Source organism: Hibiscus syriacus, unplaced genomic scaffold (genome assembly GCF_006381635.1).
Source record: "Hibiscus syriacus cultivar Baekdansim isolate YM2019G1 unplaced genomic scaffold, ASM638163v2 tig00110007_pilon, whole genome shotgun sequence".
Taxonomy (NCBI): domain Eukaryota; kingdom Viridiplantae; phylum Streptophyta; class Magnoliopsida; order Malvales; family Malvaceae; genus Hibiscus; species Hibiscus syriacus.
In genome coordinates, this window is record NW_024062559.1 from 1,523,749 (window position 1) to 1,543,294 (window position 19,546).

Here is a 19,546-nt window from a genome sequence, read left to right on the forward strand (position 1 = left end):
TTGGAAGGTTTTGAAATGATAGATCTATTTACTTAAAATAAGCTCAGAAGATTTGAACGCATGCGTGAATTAGCCGAAAGGTGAAAAAAACCTCGTATTTATATCTCCTTCTGCAATCCATTTGACCCTATATTTTGACAGCCAAGCACTCTATTCCTTTCTATATTCTTTCCATAAGTTTGATCTAATAGAATAGATCTGGTTTTGTATATCACCAACATTATTGCTTTGCCCGGCACCTTTTCCAGCTCACTTATTTTTTTTTTTCCGTGGAGGTTATACTCTTCTGAAAATTAAAATTTTTCCTTTGAGACCAATCTTGAATCCCATGCTTGACATCCTTGAGCACACCCCAATCATTCTTCTTTTATTCACCATTTTAGAACTAGAACAGCCAAGTTGACCACCTCCACAAAATCCTGTTCACCAAGCCAGAAATTGAAACATTTAAAAGGCTTGGAACCCTAATTTTTGACCTCCTCGAAGAGAAAATTTGCATTATGATCCGAAAGCGATTTCACCATAATTTTTTGGATTATAGAAGGGAACGATAAGGAAAATTCAGACGAAACCAAAAATTTATCCAGACAAACAAAAGTAGGACCATCCCTATTATTTTGACCACGTGAACGACCCTCCATGAAGAGGAAGATCAATAAGATCTGCGTCCATTAGGAAATTGCAAAACAAATTCATGGAGAAGTTATTTAGATGGAGACCCTTCTTTTCATCAGGCTGGAGAAAGGCGTTAAAGTCTCCTCCCACACACCACGGAATCTGGTAATTGTTAAGAAACTAAGATACTCTTCAAAGAAAGAACATTTTTCTGAATCTAAGCGAGGGCCATAAACATTAACAAAGCTGCAATTAAAATTATTCCTTACAAAGTTTCCAATGAGAGCAATAAAACGCTGGTTGATATGGTGATCTACAACCTTGAAACCCTTTGAGTCCCACATACTAATTAAACCCCCCGCGGAGCCCTGAGCCCTGAGCCGGAGAAGAAACCATTTCAGTATCCCTATTATTCAACACACTCCTTTTACGACTTTCCTTGAAAGCTTCCAACTTTGTTTCTTGGAAGAAAACCAAACACGAATTGATCCTTCTAATTAGACTATTAGCAGCCCTGATTTTTTCTTTTCTACCGAAACCCCTAACATTCCAAGTTATAATAGAAAAATCCATAAACAAAAGTAAAGGAACCCCGAACAATAACCAAAAAGTAAGAACCGACAAAAGATTAGATGCTTTGTCTTAATTCCTCTTCCAATTCACAAACCTTTTTAATCACGGCTTCTTCCCCCCTTTGAAGGAAATTTCCAGAAGTTTAATTACCTCCCACACAACATCGGCTTCTTCAGCAAAGATATTCACATTAGGTACCAACTCCAAAACACCCTTTGAAGCCAACGCAAAAGAGCAAGCACGCTCTAAAATATAAATATCCGATTATAAACCCTACAAATGGAATATCTGATTATAAACCCTACAAATAGAAATATCTGATTATAAACCCTACAAATAGAAATATCTGATTATAAACCCTTATGTGAAGACAAGTATTCATGCTCTAAAATACAAATATCTTATTATAAACCCTAAAATTGTTTGTCCAGATTTAGTTGCTTTTTTACTATTCAGAAAATTAGATACTTGTATCTTTAAATACCTAAAATAAAAATATCATATTATAAAACCTAATCATCCTCATCACATCTACTTAAATACATACTTGTCTTTACATGAGGGGGCCATCAAATACGCGAATTTTAAGCCTATAAATTTAGACAACCATAGCCCATGGGTGTCGAAATAGCCCTTCAAAGAAAAAACATATATTGAGAAATAACAAAAAATGATTTTGTAAATATTAAGAAAATCTATATATGTTAACTCTATAATTTTCTTTTGAAATATTTTGGAGTGATTATAGAGTAGTATTTGTCTTTTTTTTTTTCCTTAGTTATTGATAACGTACACCCTGCAAACACAATTGTTCAATCCAGGACATAACAAAACTCTCTCTAACCATGAAATTCATAAACGGATTCAAATCTACAACTTTTAACAATTGAGACACAACTAATCATTTATATTTTTTTGGGTTAATCATTTATAATATTTGACTTATATCTTTTGGTGCACTTGTAACTTTCATTTGTAAGCATTGAAATATCATAAATATTGTAAAATTGTTCTAATATTTTATTTTAATATACGTATATTTTTACAATAAATAATTTTTATTATTTAAATAAAAGATAAATCTGGTTAGAGTAAACTGAATATAAAAATAAATTTTACAATAAATAACCATTAGATCAACTTAATAACTTAGAAGGGATACTCTAGAATATTATAAAAATTAAAAGTAATTAAAAACAAAGGCTATATTTACTTTAAATATAAAGTGTTAATTAAGACTGTAAAATAGGTAATCAAATAGGTTTCAGTCCCGGAATTGGGCTTCGACTTGAATTAAATGGTTAGAGTCGCCACTGACCACTTCAAAACAATTATTTTAGGTGGATCGGACACCATTCTTACCTGGTCTACATTTTACCAGAAATGTTTCGGGTTCGGGAGTCGGTTACAATCAAGAAGGATTAACACCCTTGTACTGCCCTTTCGGTATCAATTAATTTGTTGGTTGTTTTAATTGCGAAAACTAACATTTAAATTAAAATTTAAAAACACGATTCAAATTACTTACCTTTTGATTGGTTGGAATTCCTCAACAATTTTCTTAGGTTCTGGGGCAGCTGTTGGTTGTGGTGTGGCCGCGATTACCTGGAAGTTCTTAACTGAAGCAACGGTTACTCGCCCTCGGAGATTCAGACACCAACACTGCAGTTGATCGTGCCATCTAGGGAGCTTGATTTTCAGGATCAATGGTTTTCTTTGGAAAATAAAGAGATTTCGAGCCACCAAGGAATTGATCGCATCGTCGTGGGCGTCGATAGATTCTAAACACTTCGAGTTCGCCAGCCGCCAGCATACATTCCATAGAACTTTAACAATTTGAGCTAACACAGTCCTTGTGCGAACCTGTTGAATATGATGATCAACATCAACTTCCCGATCGCTGCGACGAGCGCCGTCATCAGAATCGATCATTCGAATTAGGGAAACAACAGTGCATGGTCACAATCCTTCCCAACGAAGCACCGGCGGTCAACTACATGTTGTGCCTACACAGGTTGCTAAAAGATGACTCTATTGACCTGCGGCTCTTCCTTCACAACATCATAGCCTTGAACCCCACCGTGGTGACCGTCGCTGAAAGGGAAGCGAACCACAACACCCGCTATTCCTCAAAAGATTCGTGGAGGCCTTGGACTATTACACAGCGGTGTTCGATTCTTTTGAAGGTCTGGGGTGAAAGAATGGTGGGCACTTGAGGTGTGGTTATGGGTGTGCGATGGTGCAGAGCCACGGTGGTAGGGTGGTAGTACAACGTTATGTTGCTCGATGATTTCGGGCTATGACCGAAAAGCCATGGCAACTCTCTTTTCAATCTCTTTTTCTTTGTTTTAATTTGTCCCTCTACCCTCTATGTCGTAGCCAAATCCCCCTTCCAGTTTTTTTGCTTTGTTATTGCCCCCTATTGCCCAGAAACATACATTGTTTTATATTCCAAAGAAAATGAGACCCTCAGTCCCCGCAAAATACGTGAGGTGAGGTGAGGTGATAATGGAAACATAACCAGTTTCCCAGGAAGAGAAACAGTTAAAATATGTGGGGTTCAACATGGAGCCACACCAAAACGTTGTAGTGAGAAGTTGACGAACAAATTGGTCAATTATACGACTTTGACTATAGAAAAGTCTACATTTCCAATTTTTATCGTTGCACTCCACGGTACAATGCAAAGGCAGTGAATTTGGACACATCGTGCCAAGCAAGTTCGAGCTTGAACCGCGGGTTCAGTATGGGGCCTGTAAAATAATATATAAATTAATAAAAATAAAAATAATAAAAAGTATTTTTTTTAAAAAACTATATAATATAAATTTTTAAAAATGTTTTTTAAAACTATGTATTATATATAAAATTTCAAAACTATTTTTTTAAAAACTATATAATTTTTAAAAATGTTTTTTAAAAACTATATAATTTTCAAAAATGTTTTAAAAATTATATATTATATATAAGTTTTTAAAAATGTTTTCAAAAACTATATATTATATACGTTTTTTCAAAAATCATTTGCAAACTATATAATATATGTGTATATATAGATATATATGTATAAAATAAAAATATGGACGAAAATGAGTGTCTACAGCTGCCCCTCTTTGACCTTTTTCGTGGAACGAAAAATAGGACAAAGATAAAAAGACACAAATTTTCGTTCAGTGGAGTTGAAGAATAACTCCCTGTCGAATTGAGTTGCGATGGTTCCTCCTTCGTGAATTTGAGAGATGATCTGGAATCGAAGTCGTAGTTCGGAATTTGGACTGGAATGTGGTTTCTCGTTGCCAAATAGTAGTCAATCTCGGTCTTCTTCTCGGTTTTCTTCTCGGTTTAAAGACCTTAGTTTAAAAATTCGACTGGAAAGTAGTTCCTTTACGCCACCATGCAGTTGACAGGCCCTCGAGCTGAATGAAATCAAACTCGAAAGGTCTTTGTTGACAGATAGCTTTTTCGACTTAAGTTATGCTGCTGGAAAACAGTTTCTTGTCACTAAGGCCTGGTTAACCCAAGTCTTTTTCTTGACTTGAAAACCTCGATTGCAACCGGACAGTAGTGTGATTGAGGTGTCATCGAGCTGAATGGAATCGAACTCGACCAATTTATTGAAAGATAGCCCTTCTAGCCTTGAGCTATTCTGTAAATTTAGTTTGCCTCTGAGCTGAGTGTAATCGAACTCGAAGGTCTTCGGTTGGCAAATAGCCCTTCTCGACTTAAGATATGCTACAAATGATGGTGCCTTTGAGCTGAGTATAATCGAACTCGAAGGTCTTTAGTGAAAGATAACCCTTCTCACCTTGAGTTATGTTGTCAATAATATGCCTTTGAGCTGAGCGCAGTCGAACTCGAAGGTCTTTTGTTTCAAGAGAAACATTTTCAAAGGTTCTTCTTTTATTTTTGTGTTTCAAGAAAAACAATTTCAAAGATTTTTTTTGTGCTTCAAGAGAAGCAATTTCAAAGGTTTTTTGTGTTTCAAGAGAAACAATCTCAAAGGCGACCGATAATCTGCTTGTTCCTGCATGTTAAAGAAATCCTCTCAGAAGCTCTAATCGTTGACTTAAGGAAGTCAAATATGTGGATGGCATGGTTGCTTGTGGGCACGATTCCCTTCGTCGTGATGTTGAAATCGTGGATGGACTCTTCGTTGTGAAGTTGAGCCTTGAGTTGGATATCCTTCATCGTGAAGTTGAAATCCAATGAAAGTTGTGTTGTTTCAAGTCCAATATCCTTCGCCGTGAAGTTGAAATTGGATCTGAAACTGGAAAGTTATTGGCAGACACTCATTCTTTGAGTTGGATATCCTTCGTTGTGAAGTTGAAATCCAAATATGGAGATGGATGTTGCTTGTGTGCACGATTCCCTTTGTCGTGAAGTTGAAACCGTGGATCGTCGTGAAGTTGAACCTTGAATTGAATATCCTTCATCGTGAAGTTAAAATCCAAGTAAGTTGTGTTGTTTTGAGTCTAATATCCTTCGTTCGTAAAGTTGATATTGGATCTGAAACTGGGAAGCCCCTTCTTCGTGAAGTTGAGCCTCAAATGGTACGATATCTTCCATCGTGGAGTTAAAATCGTGGATGTGTGGGTATGATATCCTCCGTCACGGAGTTGAAATCGTAGATGGCCCCTTCGTCGTGAAGTTGAGCCTTGACTTAAATATCCTTCGTCGTGAAGTTGAAATCCAAGTATGTATTGTTTCAAGTCCAATATCCTTCGCTGTGAAGTTGAAATTGGCTCTGAATGAAACTGGGAAGTTGTTTGTTGACAGTCAGTCGTCCCTTCACTGTGAAGTTGAGCTTGTGTTGTCTCGAGTCCAATATCCTTCGCTATGAAGTTGAAATTGACTCTGAATAAAACTGAAAAGTTATTTGTTGATAGTCGCCCCTTCGCTGTGAAGTTGAGCAACCACCATCAATTTCCGAATGCTTTTTTGAATCAAGTATCTTTCATCTTGAAGTTGAAATTTGACTCTAGAATCTGTAAGAAAACCATGTATGTGAAAATTAATAAATGTGACGCTCTTAAGTATGCCTAAGATGCATGCAATATGAATGAGCTATGTTTTATCTCTTGGATTGGAGTCTCGTGTTGTGTCTGCCAATCTTGTGCTTGGAATCGATTGTGCCCCATTTGCTTCTCGAGCTTTGGCTTTACAAACCTTTCATATTTGAGATTGTCCTGTTCGAAAATGTTTTTCTCTTTTCTCTTATTTTAGGAGGGAAAAAAATAAGAATTATGTAAAACATTACTTTTTAATTCAGGCTCGCAATTAAATCAAATCATAAACATGAATTCAAAGAATATCAAAAGAATCAATAGCTCTTTTAATGCTTTCAGAGTTACAACTCTTTGACAAATGTTCAAATAGATGAGTTGGCTTTAGGTTAACCTCCTTTCTAAGGTTTCGGTCATCCAAAATGTCATTTTTTGAAATATCGTAACATGTTTTTTTTGGTTTGGCATTTTAATTGGGTGCGGACAAAATGACGCAACTAGCATGATCAATTACTAGACCTTTTATTTCGGTCCTCTGAAATCTTCTATTTGTTCAAGTTTTGTAAGCTCCTCTAACAAAGGTAGTGCATAAATATCGTCTAAAAATGAAATTCTTGAGTGCTCGTGTGAAATTGACTATAACAGGTGTTCCTTAACTCCCTTAGTCCATTTTACCGAAACTTCTTGCTTAGATAAATTTGATTTAATTTGTTGTTATCTAGCTAGCTAAATCCACAAAGTCGGGGTTTAACAAATTACTTTAGAGGGACAACTTAACATTATAATCAGTTTTATCAAGTTAACTGAAGGGTTCATCTCATCACAAAGTCTTCGGCCGGACAATAACAGTGGAGCAAACACCGAATTGCCAAGTGTTCGAGCAATGTCATGGTTTGAATGTAACATATTCATAAGGTCATGGCTTTCAAGTTTCCTCTATAACCAATTACCTTAGTGGAATAGCTCAGTTTTATGGATTTAATTTCTTAAGATTGTCGAGAAGAACCTGTTATAGTCTAGGTGTTGTTAAAAGTCAAAAATTTCATCTTTAGAGTTCAATTTTCAAGCAACTGACCTAAACGAGATTCACTTACTCGATTATTCCATCTGTAAAGATAATGATCATCATTGAACGTATTACACAAAAAGTATAGTAATTGTCATATACAAATGATGCCCCATGTTGTCCGCAACTTATGAAAGAAAAGGTTATATTGGTTAATTGCAAGAGCAGTGTACGGTGGTTGAGTGTATATTGGGTAAGGTAAAAAGCCCTTGTTTTAAATCATGTTACTTTGTCAAAAATCCGTAACTTTGAACCATTTACAGAGTTTCTTAATTCAGTTGATATTCAAAGAATTGCAAGTTTGCAAATGTGATTCATTGCTCGTCATCATTAAAGTAACATAAATTTATTCAAATGTTCTTACAAAAACTTGAGAAAAAATGGGAAAAACAAAGTCAAACAGAATGCCTCAAATGATGAAATGATCTTCCTCACTTGGATGCCCCCAAGTTGTTGAAGTCGATCCAATTCTTGTTATGTATTTTCTGTACGATTCTCTTGAATATGGAGTAGTTCTCAATAGTGCTCTCTGAGACACTGCTATTAGAGGTGGGTATACAGGCTACCAGCCCGTTTAGCCCGCAGGTTTTGACGGTGCGGGCTTAAACGGAGCGGGCTAAAAAGCCCGCATTCATAAACGGTTTTCAATTTTAAGGCCCGCGGCCCGTATATTTAACCCGCGGGCTAAACGGGCTTACCCGCGGCCCATTTAATAAAAATAATTTTAAATGCTTTAAATGCAATAAAAAATAATGTTTTAACTTACTACACCTTTAAAGATGATCGAGCAACTTGAAAAGGAAGGTAACACCGTCAAAATAATAAATAATATTTAAATTTTATTTTAAATAGCCGGAAATGATTATAAAATAGTATTTTTTTAATATTTTAATCATTAATATATATATATATAATGATATAATTACTTAAACTTAAATTAAAAAAACATTATTCACTTATATCACCAAATTGAAAAACAAATAAAACAATAACCACATTATACTTTTATAAAACACGATTATTCAAGGCTATAATATGAAGACACAGAAGTGTCTGAAAGTAGAAATTCAAACATAAAAATTCAACAAAGTCAAACATTATACAAATCTAACAAGAAAGTTGCCAAGTGTTCCTAATAATTGTATTTTATGGATACTTTAGAGAATACTAAAACATAAATGAAAATAAAATAAAATACTTACGTAAAGAGTAAATTTGAAAGATACAATTATACTAAATTGATAAAAATAAGTAATTAATTTTTTAAAATATTTATTTTGTAAAAGTCTTTAAAAGTTGAAAAGTATGTTTTCAATTTTTTTTCTTTTACTTTTCTTTCTTATTTTTAATCCAAATATTACGTGTCATGTGATATATTATTAGAATATCACGTGACTTTTTATAATTAAAGAACAAAATGGATAACATACTTCACGAAAAAAAATAAAGGTCAAAATTAAATAAAAAAATCTTTAAATACCAAAATGATAATGATGTATATTTAAATGAAAAAAATATCAAGCAATGGTAAAATTATGACAAACGCCCTAATAAATTTAAGAACTACAATAGTTATAAGTAACATCATATTTATAGGTAATTTATTTTCTTTTTCTATAAAATTCTTTAAGTTTATTTTCTCTAAAATTTTATAAATTTTAAATTAAGCGGGCTTTAGCGGGTTTAACGAGTAGCCCGTGGTTATACCCATTAAACCCGCGGGTTTAACGGTCCGGGCTAAAAAGCCCACAATTTAAACGATCTTCAATTTTTAAGGCCCGAAGCCCGCACGGGTCGCGGGTTAAACGGGTAGGCCATGGGCCTTAACCCATATACCCAGCTCTAACTGCTATAATATTCGCAATGAGCGTTCTCATCAAACTACCTGAGGCACGGGGGCTTCATGGATTTCTCTGGATATGGTGACACCACATGTGCGTCAAACAACTCTTGGTAAAGCTCCTTATATGTCATAGGATCGAAATGTTCTCATTTTTTTATGAGACATGTGAATGTAATAAAAAAGAGAAAAATAATACAAAATATGCAGGAATGCATGATGCATGCAATGTTCGAGGTATTGATCCAAAAATGTGTCTGTTATTAGAAATAATCCTTATTGGGGGTAAAAGTGTTTTATCTTTTAAGAGACAAAAATATCCTGACAGCTTCTGACATGTTGACTAGTCTTCTGCCTTCGTCTATCACCGGTTGAATAACTTGTTGAACCGCTCTGGCTTCTCTGGATGAATCGTACAAATGTTGAGTTGCTTTTTGTACTGGCCCAAGAAGTCTCAAATGACTGCATCTCTGGCATTTATCTTTTGTTGAACCTGTTCCCAATGAATACGTCATTGGAGCCCCCAATTGATAGGAACTATGTGAAGTTTATTTGTCTGTTTCTTGAATTCATCAGCAATGGTCTCTAATTTCAGCCATCGTTTTGCCATTTTTGTCTTTGAAGGGACTCCCAAGATCAGTAACCTTCATCTTGCCCCTGCAACCTCTGTCAGTCAGTTCTTCAAAGATAGACTTTCATTATGCTTGATGTAGACTCGGTTCATTCTGAGTCCTTTATAATGCAGCAGAGTGATATACTCTTCAATTGTGGGCACCACGTCTTCTGGATTGAATGTGACACATAGTCGCCTTGTAGATTGTCCTCTGTATTTTCATCTCTCGTATTACAACCCTTTGTCCATTAATGCAGATTATTCATGTTTAACAAACACATTTTTGGTGGATCAACACCTCTTTTAAATGATGCGAATGATGAAAACAAAATAAAAGAGAACAAAAAATAAAAAGAGTTAGTGAGGTAAATCAAAACAATAATAAAAATGAAAAATCCTACCCCACATGATATCTACCCCCACATGCTTTAATTCCTACCCGGACATGATCTCTATCCCGCATGCTAATTTCAAACAAATCCTAACCACATATTTGTCTAGTTCGCATGCTTTGAACAGAAAATAAAGTAAGAAACAAAGCAGCCTAAGGTTTGCAATGAGGTTTTGGGGTGGGCTCTAATTCTTGTACTCTCTCAGTTTAGGTTCTAAAAGGGTACCCGAGTTCTCCTTGCAGGTGCCCCAATGGGCTTGCCAGACCCTTAGTCCTAAACCCATTACAGGCTCGTGTGGACTAAGTTAAACTCGAGAGGAAACATTCCCTTATGCCTGCACGGTGAATAAATTCACACGAAGACATAAGGTATATGTATCCCAAAGGCTACTTGCTAAGCCTGCATAGTGAATAAATTCACACGAAGGCGTCTCTTTTACCCCCACTTAAATAGGGTTCAGAGCTCAGGTATAGAGTCTGTGATGAAAATTTTGAATATATCTGAAATCATTGAAAAAATGTCAGTATAACTATTTACTTAAGAAATAATCAAATATAAATAATTGGAATCGAATAAATAAATTGAAATTTACCATTTTCGCATAAAAAAACAACCGAAAATTAATTTCAGCCTGACTCACTTACCTGTCCCCAGCGGAGTCGCCAAGTTATCGCGGTCGTCTTTCGGTTCAACCCCGGAATTGGGCTTCGACTTGGATTAAATGGTTAGAGTCGCCACCGACCACTTTAAAACAATTATTTTCGGTGGATCAGACACCATTCATACATGGTCTGCGTTTTACCATAAATGTTTCGGGTTCGGGAGTTGGTTACAGTCAAGGAATGATTAACACCCTTGTACTGCCCTTTCGATACCAATTAATTTGTCGGTTGTCTTAATTGCGAAAACTAACATTTAAATTACAATTTAAAAACACGATTCAAATTACTTACCTTTTGATTGGTTGGAATTCCTCAACAATTTTCTTAGGTTCTGGGGTAGCTGTTGGTTGCGGTGTGGCCGTGATTAACTGGAAGTTCTTAACTGAAGCAACGGTTACTCGCCCTCGGAGATTCAGACACCAACACTGCAGTTGATCGTGCCATCTAGGGAGCTTGTTTTTCAGGATTAATGGTTTTGTTTGGAAAAATAGAGAGATTTCGAGCCACCAAGGAATTGATCGAATCGTCATGGGCGTCGATAGATTCCAAACACTTCGAGTTCGCCAGCCGCCAACATACATTCCATAGAACTTTAACAATTTGAGCTAACACAGTCCTTGTACGAACCTACTGCGGATGATGATCAACATCAACTTCCCGATCGCTGCGATGAGTGCCGTCATCAGAATCGATCCTTCGAATTAGGGAAACAATAGTGAATGGTCACAATCCTTTCCAACGAAGCACCGCCAGTCAACTACATGAAGGTATGGGTGAAAGAATAGTGGGCACTTGAGGTGTGGTTATGGGTGTGCGATGGTGAAGAGCCACGGTGGTAGGGTGGTGGTACAATGTTATGTTGCTCGATGATTTCGAGCTATGACCGAAAAACAATGGCAAATATCTTTTCAATCTCTTTTTCTTTGTTTTTATTTTTCCCATCTACCCTCTGTGCCGTAGCCAAATCCCCTTCCAGTTTTTTTACTTTGTTATTGCCCCCTATTGTCCGAAAACATACTTTGTTTTATATTCCAAAGAAAAGGAGACCCCCAGTCCCCGCAAAATACGTGAGGTGAGGTGATAATGGAAACATAAACAGTTTCCCAGGAAGAGAAACAGTTAAAATATGTGGGGTTCAACATGGGGCCACACCAAAACGTTGTAGTGAGAAGTTGACGAACAGATTGGTCAATTATACGACTTTAACTGTAGAAAAGTATGTATTTCCAATTTTTATCGTTGCACTCCACGGTACAATGTAAAGGCAGTGAATTTGGTCACATCGTGACAAGCAAGTTTGAGCTTGAACCGCAGGTTCAGTATAGGGCCAGCAAAATAATATATAAATTAATAAAAATAAAAATAATAAAAAGTATTTTTTTAAAAAAAACTACATAATATAAATTTTTAAAAATATTTTTTAAACTATATATTATATATAAAATTTCAAAACTATTTTTTTAAAAACTATATAATTTTTAAAAATGTTTTTTAAAAACTATATAATTTTCAAAAATGTTTTAAAAATTATATATTATATATAAGTTTTCAAAAATGTTTTCAAAAACTATCTATTATATACATATTTTCAAAAATCATTTACAAACTATATAATATATGTATATATATATATATGTATAAAATAAAAATATGGACAAAAATGAGTGTCTACAATTGGAAACAAGTTAAGTCAGGTCAATTTGATGGTTTGACTCGGATCAGGTCGGGTACATGTCAAATCAGTCCGGGTCATTTTCAGGTTGATTTGACACCAGGTCCAGATCGGGTACAGGTCAGGTCATTTTTCAGTTTGGATCGATGTCAGTTCATGTCAAAACAGTTCAGGTTTGAAGCATATAAAGACCAGGTTAATTCAGGTTCAGGTTGACTTCAGTCGGATCTCGTTCAGATCGGGTCACATCATTGACAAATAAAATTCAGGTCGGATGTTTACTGGATACGGATTGAGTTCAGGTCAGGTCATTTTTATTTTTGGATTAATTATTTTGTCATCTTTCGACATTGTTGAATTGCAAGTTGTAATTGTATATGATTTCGAGTAAATTACAAAAAAATAAATATTTATGGATCAATTTTGTAAAAAATATAAATTTAAGGACAAATTTGAAGAAATGTAAAATTACAAATAAAATTTTAAAATATAAATTAAACAACACACATAGGTAAGGGACCAAATCGAAATAAATTTAAAATGTGAGGTTTAAATTAATATAAAAAGGACTAAATTATACCCATTTAAAACGTTATGGACCAGTTACAAAAATATAAATAACAACTAACAATGGGCCAAATGAAGATACAAATATAAATTTAAGGACTAAATTGAATACATATAAAAGTGAAAGACTTAAAATTGAAATAAATTAAAAAACACAAAAGGATGAAATCGAAATAAATGCAAAAAGTGAAGAAATAATGAAAATATAGTAAATTGCATTCATTTAAAAAATTGCAAAAATTATAATGTAATATATATATATATATAATATAAGTTTATATATAAACTATATTTATATTATAAACTATATAATTATATAATATATATATATAAATTATGTTTATATGAACAACATATATAAACTATATATGTATAAACTATAAAAAAATATATAGTTTATAAACTATAATTTATTAATATATATATATATAATATAAACTATAAAAATAGTTTAAATTATAATTTATTAATAGTATATATGTATGTATAACTAATATAAGTAATCTATAGATTATATATAGTTTATACAAACACTATCCATAAACTATATAAAGTAATAAAGAATATAGTTTATAGAATCTCTAAACCATAAACCCTAAACTTTATAAACTATATACGTATAGACAGTTGATAATTCATATATAGTTTATAACTTTATAAATAATAGTTTATATAAATTATATTATATATGTAACATTAACCTATAGTCTATAAATAATAGTTAATATATGTAACCTATAGTACATATATACATGTAAACTATTTATGTAACTTATAGTTATAGTACATGTATGTATAAACTATGTATAGTATATATAAACTACATATATATAACCTATATATATAAACCATATAAAGTAAATTACTTATATAGTTTATAGAAATACTATGCATAAACTATATAAAGTAATAGAATATATAGTTTATAGAAACCCTAAACCCTAAACCTTAAACCATAAACCATAAACTTTAAACCTGAACCCTAAAACATAACACATAAACCCAAACCCTAAGCATTGTGCATAAACAATAGTTAATATATGTAACCTATAGTATATATATACATGTAAATTATATATATAACTTATAGTACATGTATGTATAAACTATGTATAGTATATATAAACTATATATATATAACCTATAGTATATGTATATATACAATCTATTTATATGTTATAAAACTATATATGTAACCTAGTTATAAACTAGTTTTAGTGTACTATATAGTTTATACTTTATAACCTATAGTATATAATTTATAAACTATAGTTTATATTAATGTACTATATAGTTTAATTAATGTTAATTATCTTAACTATAGTTTATATTAATATAGTAAATAGTTTATAAACTATACTATATTAATATTAAATATGATATATAATTATTTTAATATTAATTATAAATAGTTTATTAATATAAATTATATAGGGATGAAATTGAAATAATTTAAAATATAAAGATTAAATTGAATCATTAAATTTGGACTAAATTGAATAAAATCAAAACAAGGGGACAACGGTACAATGCGAAACAAAATTCAAAAACACGCAGATCCTTAACCTGACCCGAACGGAATGACTATGTAAGGTAATTTTTTTTCTCATTTTCAGATTTCCTATTCATTCTCCCATTTTGCTGATTAGCAATTAACTTGTTTGTTAATAGGGAAAATGAGTTAGATATCATTACTGATCATGAATGGGAAACAATTCAAACAATCTGTTATTTTCTTGTGCCTTTTTATGAAATTACTACTCTGTTCTCTGGTTCTAAGTATCCCACTTCTAACTTGTATTTGGCTAACATTGTTACAATTGAGAAATTGTTGTGTGATGCTCATAATGATCATTGTGAAGGTATTTCTGTAATGGCAGAACCCATGCTTGAACAATATACGAAATATTGGTATGATCACTCTATGATTTTGTCTTTTGCTGTTTTAATTGATCCTCGATATAAATTACAACTTTTGAAGGAGTTGTACAATGTTTATTATGTTGAGGATGAGGTTCAACGGAGGGTAAGTCTCATATATGAAGAGTTTCTTGAGTTATATGTATTTTATTAAAAAAAATACACCTTGTTCTTATTCCTCTTCTTCTTCTGTCCAAAGTAGCACATCCTTGGACATAAGTGGCTCAAGTTCCAATCGGCCTTGAACATTTAGAAAATCAGATTTATTTCAGCTTAGTTTGCATAATTTCTAGTTGAATTTTAACTTATTTATTTCCTGCTTTCATTTACTAATTTCTTGTATTTTGTTTTTCAGAATTTTGATGTCAATTTAGCTGCTCCAAGGAGTGGACGATTTGATGTTGACTCGTACATCAGTTTGCCACGTATCCCTCGTATGGGGAATCAGACTTTGATATTTTGGAGTATTGGAAAAATGAAAGTGTTTCATATCCTGTACTTTCTCGCATGACGAGAGATGTATTGGTTATTCCAATCACTTCAGTTGCATCTGAATCGTCCTTTAGTATGGGGGTAAAATTTTGAACAGATTAAGAGCTTCACTCTTACCAAAAAAATGTTGAGATCTTTGTTACAACCCGTAATTGGTTGTATGGTTTTGAGTCGAAGGATAAGGATGAAGACTACCTTAACAGGGGCGGATGTATATGGTTTTGATGGGGTTCAATTGCATACCCATTATTTTGGAAAAGTTATTAAATCTAGTTTAGTATATTAAGAGGAATGAAAAAAATAAAGAAATTTGCATACCTACTTTTCTTGGAAAATAAATTATTAGAATTTTGAACCCCTATATTTTAGTTTCTAGATCCGCCACTGTACCTTAATGTGATTTAATGAGTCTGCTATGTAAAGGTATGATAGAATTATTTATTTTTATTTTAATCTCAATATTTCAAATTATTTCTTAATTATTTTAATTTTAATTTTTTAGGGTGTTTAAATTTAAGTGAAACCATTGGAATTTGATATTCAGTCTTGTTTCTTCCGTTTACAGGTAACTTGTACTTATTAATTACTTATTTTATTTAATATGTTTAACAGTAACTGAAACAATATTTTTATTGATGCTTTTGTTTTTTGTAGGATGCTCCTGTCCAAAGTAACACATCCTGATTTTGCTTGATATTATTTATGTTATTATAAACAATGTTGAATGCTTGATAAAGTCGGAAATGTTTGACACTGTTGTCCATCGTATTCCCTTTGACTTTACCGCTGACTCCATGTTTGTTTAATGCAGAAATGCTACCTGCTGATGCCTGTGCTGCTGGCCTATTGTTGTCTTGTAATTTATTTTGTTGGTCTGACTTAAATAGATTGTTGAAAATGTCATTTTTTTCAAATAGCTACTCATGTTAAGTTATGTCGGTAGCTTTAAAAGTTGCCCATAATTTAACAATGTTGGCAGCAATTTCGAGATAAAAGCTCGATGAAGAAATTTCTTGTAGCAAAGTTAGGCTTTTAGCCTTATACCATTTTTGTTATAAGATCCGAGAGCTTAAAAAAACACTGTTTTTTTCATTTTATTGTATTCAACTTGAATTAACTCAAATGTTATTCAAATTTTATATCAAATGTTATTTAAATTATCGTTATCAATTAAAATTATCTTTTATATTATGTTTTATTTATGTTATAATTGTTAGATAATTTTTCTTTACAAAAATTAAACTGTATAGTTTATATTTATATTTTAGAGAATTAATAACGATCAATACTAATATTCATTTATTATCAAATTAATTATCATTTCATTGCCAAAATTATTTATATTAATAATGTAAAACGTTAATATAAATTACTTAATAAATACTTGCATTATTAATATTATTTTTTCTTTACATAAATTAAACTATATTAATTTACATTTAATCATTGTTCAATGTCAATATTTTTATTAATCATGTTTTATATAATTTACATTTAAATAATTTTATTAATTTTATTAAATTGTTTTATATAATAAGTCTATTTATTAATTTAATTATCATAATAAATATTTTATTATAACATTAAAAAATTAATCATATTAATTTTTTAATTATATCATAAACTCAAAACTCATAATTTTATTAAAATCTTATAATTTCGTCCATGGTAATATATAAACCAAATAAATGTCAAGTCAGGTAAATATCAGATCATGTCAATAACAAGTCGGATCATTTACATGTCATGTTAAAAACAGGTCAGGTTCATCACAGATCAGGTTGAAAACAGGTCGGGTAATACCAGTTATTTACTAGGTCAATCTCGGGTTCGGGTTCATATCAGTCGGACGTAAGTCGGGTTCGGGTATCATTTTTTCGGTTCAATTCGGGTTCAGGTCGTTCTCAAGTCGAGTGCAGGTCGGGTTCGGATCCACAATTTCCAAGTCCAACTCGGATTCGGGTAAACACCAGTTTCGACTCGAGCCAGTTTCGAATCGTTACAACGCAGATTAAAAATCAGTTTTAACTCGAGTTGATTTCAGTCAGTTTTGCAAGTTGGATTAACATTTTACAACCCTATAAAGTGTATATTGCTTGAATAATTAGTGCACAAAGATAGTTTTCAATTAAGAAAAGAAAACAAAGTGGGGATCCACACACTAACATTTTGACCGAAAATGAACTGAATTTTCAAAATACCCTCAAAGCCTTATTTATAAGTCGCTTTCCATTTCACTTTAAAAACAAGGGTAAAGTATACATTTAGTATCCTAATTATCACTTTTATTTTATTTTAGTCACTCAACTTTTTTATTTCAAAATCATACTTAAAAAATAACAGTGATGCTGACATATCACTATAAAATAATATAGTAGCAGAACCACGTGGGGCATAAGGGAAACATTGCCCACTTCAACTTTTATGTTTTAATTGTGTTTTAAGCCCTTAAAAATTTTGAAACCATTAAAATTAAGTCTGACCCTCCAAAAAATTTATGATTTAATTTTTTTGAATATTATCAGTTTTAAAGTTAAATGAAATTAAGTATTTCCCTTAAATTTTTTAGTTTAATTATTTTTATGACATGAAAATTTTGAAATTAGAGAAATTATGCCTCAATTGTCTATTTTTATGGTTTAATTACCTTTTAGAACTTTGTTAGTTTTAAAGATAAACAACTTGGCCCCTCCCATAATTTCATCCTAGTTTTTTCCTTAAAGTAATTCCATGTCATCATTATTGATTTTTATTTTTAAAATGCTACATCAATAATTATGTTAATATTTTAATGGACCAAAAGGAAACTAAAACGTAAAGTTAAGCATGATTTAAAAAAATAGTCAGATGATCAAAATAGAACAAAGGTGATAGTTAGGTACTAAATATATAGTTTACCCAAAACAATTATGTCGCTTTCTATTATATAGCGTTAACTTTTATTGACTGCGTCCGGGCAACAATTTGCATAGTTCGATCACCTCTTTTACTGCATCTAGAGATGGGTATATGGGTTAAGGCCCGGGCTACCCGTTTAATCCGCGATTCGTGCGGGCTTCGGGCCTCAAAAATTGAAGATCATTTAAATTGCGGGTTTTTTTTAGCCCGGACCGTTAAACCCGCGGGTTTAATGGGTATAACCGCGGGCTACCCGTTAAACCCGCTAAAGCCCGCTTAATTTAAAATTTATAAAATTTTAGAGAAAATAAACTTAAAGAATTTTATAGAAAAAGAAAATAAATTACCTATAAATATGATTATACTTATAACTATTGTAGTTCTTAAATTTATTAGGGCGTTTGTCATAATTTTACCGTTGCTTGATATTTTTTCATTTAAATATACATCATTATCATTTTGGTATTTAAAGATTTTTTATTTAATTTTGACCTTTATTTTTTTCGTGAAGTATGTATCCATTTTGTTATTTAATTATAAAAGTCACGTGATATTCTAATAATATATCACATGACACGTAATATTTGGATTAAAATAAGAAAGAAAAGTAAAAGAAAAAATTGAAAACACTTTTCAACTTTTAAAGCTTTTACAAAAAAATTATTTTAACAAATTAATTACTTATATTTTATCAATTTTAGTATAATTGTATCTTTCAAATTTACTCTTATACTGTAAGTATTTTATTTTATATTTTCATATTATGTTTTAGTATTTCTCTAAAATATCTATAAAATACAATTATTAGGAACACTTGGCAACTTTCTTGTTAGATTTGTATAATGTTTAACTTGTTGAATTTTTATGTTTGAATTTCTGCTTTCAGACACTTATGTGTCTTCATATTATAGCCTTGAATAATCGTGTTTTATAAAAGTATAATGTGGTTATTGTTTTATTTGTTTTTCAATTTGGTGATATAAGTGAATATTGTTTTTTTAATTTAAGTTTAAGTAATTATATCATTATATATATATATTAATGATTAAAATATTAAAAAATATTATTTATAATCATTTCCGACTATTTAAATAAAATTTAAATATTATTTATTTTGACGGTGTTACCTTCCTTTTCAAGTTGCTCGTTCATTTTTAAAGTTGTAGTAAGTTAAAACATTATTTTTATTGCATTTAAAGCATTTAAAATTATTTTTATTAAACGGGCCGCGGG